Raw genomic sequence first — 3146 nt, 5'->3', positions numbered from 1 at the left:
ACAGAGAAATCTTGAAAACCACAATTGCCAAAGCTCACTGCTGAAGAAATAGCCTGAGTAGTCCTACACCTGCACCGTGATCTGATTTTGTACAGTCACCCAGTTCCTCACAAAAGAGACCCCAGGACCAGGTAGCATTTTTTGTTGTCTTTGGTAAGGAGGCTTGAACTAGGAGTCTAGGCACTGTCCCTAAGCTCAAGGATAGCACTCAACCATTTTGAGCTCCACTTCTGGTTTTCTGCTGGTTTATTGGAGACAAGAATCTCACAGACTTTCCTGCCTGGGCTAGTTTTGTATTGTGATTCTCAGGTCTCAGCCTCCTGAGTAGCTAGGCATGAACCACCAGCTCCAGGCAGCTTTTTAAACACTATCCAAAATGCCCTTCCCACAAATGTAACATTGGATTAACATTCAAAAACCAAAGAAACCATGATATGAATCAATTCAAAAGGAAAAAAAATGGATGAGCAACTCAACAGATTTTTTTTTAAAAAGTTTGGCTTTTGGTGATTTTTTTGGTGTGACCTCTTAGCAAACTAGACACTTCCTCGGCCTAATTTTATGTATGGAAGACCATCTTTGAACCAGTATCATCAGTTATAGGAAAAGACTGAGCATTTTCCCACTACTGCCAGAACACAAAACACATCAAGAAACTGTGCATAAATATCACTTCTAGGCAATGGAAATTTCAATGCATGCAAAAATGCAAGAAAAAGAAACAAAATGCACCCAGATTGCAACAACAAAAAAAGACAAAATTGACGTTTTCAAAGGCAATATGATTTCAATGTAGAAAATCGGATGGCATCTATTTTTAAAAGCTTCTAGCCATAGTGCATTTGTAGGTATTTAGCCAAGAGAAACAGAGGCATACATCCAATACAGACGTGCACAAATTCTCATAGCAGCTTTAGTGGAATGTGCAAGAAATGTCCTCCACCAGGCAAATGGACAGATTGTTGTGTGTCCACACAAAGTACTAGTCAGCAATGAAAACTGATGAGCTGTACACACACACACACACACACACACACACACACACACACACACGCATGCACACAAATGAACCTAAAAATAATTATGCTGAGTGGAAGAAACAGGCTGAAAGTGCATCTTTGTGTGAAATAATTGACACTGCATCTTCGAAATGGGAGCTCAGGGGTCTTGGCAGAAAAAGAACCAGGGCTACTTGAAGAGAGCCTTATGTCGGAAGGTAAGAAAGGAACCCTGGGCATTCTACCCTCTCCTGTCCTCCTTCTTGTCCTCTCACCTCGCCTCTAATTTCCTCTCCTCCTCTCCTGCTCTCTTCTCCCTTTTCTTTTTCATTCTACCCTCCTCTTCCATTCCATCTTCTTCCCTCCCCCTCCCCTTCCCTCTCCTCCCTTCTCCTCTCTTCTTCCTTCCTCCCCTCTCTTCTTTCCTCCACTCCATTACTCTCTCCTCTCCTCATCCCTCTATCTCCCTCTCCTCTCCCTTCCCCTCCGTTACCCTCTCTTCTTCCCTCCCCTCCTCTCTTTTCCCTTCCCTTCTCATCATCCCTTTGTCTGCCTTTGCCTTACATAGTATTGACTTTGGCCTTGGCCAAAGTATAGACTTGCTCTTTGCCTTTGTGGCTTGCCCCTGCTCCCTCATCCTGCTGGGACTTGCTCATCCAGGGGACCCCCAGTATGATGCTCAACTGTCCCTGCTTTCTGGAACAGTCTTGATTTGGAGAGCCTTAGTGCAGACTTGTGGGTGGAAAAGAAAGGCACACAGCTGGCCGCACACGGGGCTGCTTTCTGCTTTCTTTGGAGCCCCTTCTGTGGAAGGAGGGGGCCTCCCATCTCAGGCCCCCATGCCTACCCCTTCCCTTGAGGAAGGCGCAGCACAGCTGGCTCCACACCCTTGGGGTGTTGGCTCTTGTCAGCACAATTTCTCCTTTCAGATCCAGCCAGGCATTCTTCCCAAGCACACTGATAAGCAAAATGTTTCCTGCTTTCTTTACATCTTAACCTCACTGCTTTCCAGTAAAAAAAAAAAAAAAAAAAGAGTGCCAGCACGGAGAAGGCAAGTGCCTGGTTGCCCATTACATAGCCCACGGGAGAACACTCACAGCAGAGAAGGTCCCTCTGGAGGCTCTGGGCTCAGAGGCTGCTCAGACAGCTCCCATCCTGGCACCTCGAATGGGCCATGACCGCACCACCTCACATGCCATCCCAGGAATAAATGAGATGACACACCTCAGGCTCCAGCAAAGTCTGGGCACATGGTAGATGCTCAAGTAAACACAAGCTGACACTGAGGTCACAGGTAACACCACTACTTGTGAGCTGGCTGTGCAGGCACAGCCTTGCTCTAGCCAGCCATTCCTGAACATCCCCTTCCCTGCCCACTGCCTCCCACTCTCTGCCTGGGTTCTCCATGGATCTCATGCTGCCCTTGAGATCAAGATGACCCCAAGACCCGGGTGTTCAAGGCGTGATCCCTGGAGAGGCGAGTGCTTTGCCACTGAGCTACATCGCATCCCTGGGCCCCAGGTTTAAATGTGGTGAGGACTGTGCTCCTCCATGGCCCACATGAAACAAGCCAGAAAAGCTTTGCAGAAAATGGCCAGCCGCTGCTCAACTGCTGTCTTGTTCTAATTTTCTCCAGGTCCCATCGGTGCCCTGGGCATTTAACCTATTTGGTGAGGGCCTACATGCAGAAATAGCCAGGCCCAGGAATTGTTTGCCCTTCAAGCCTGGATCAAGCAGTGTAGTCAGGAGTTGGAGCTAGCTCCTCTCCCCTGACTTGTTCCATGTGCTCGGGGCTGCAGCCCTCCGAGGCCCCCTGGCTGCCCCTCTGCCTCTCCCAGCTCTCTAGCCACACTATGCTTGCAGCCTTCTGTCCTGCCTGGGGCCTATCTTCCCTGCTCAGTCCCCTGCCTCCCTCCTCCTCTCTTAAAGAAGCCCACTGACTGCAAGACCATACCACCCCATCAGACCCACTGCACAGCTCACAAAGGAGGGCTTCTAACAGCTGAGACGAGTTTATCTGGGTCTTCCTGGATTTTATTGTTGTTATTGTTTGCATTTGTTTTTGTGTATCTGAACTAGGGTCTGGCCTGCTTTAACCTCTCAATCTGCAAGCTCTGGGTGGTTCATCCTGCCCCAAGGAGGACTAGT

Source organism: Megascapheus bottae, chromosome 6 (genome assembly GCF_031878675.1).
Source record: "Megascapheus bottae isolate mThoBot1 chromosome 6, mThoBot2.hap1, whole genome shotgun sequence".
NCBI lineage: Eukaryota > Metazoa > Chordata > Mammalia > Rodentia > Geomyidae > Megascapheus > Megascapheus bottae.
This window is presented reverse-complemented; position numbering follows the sequence as displayed.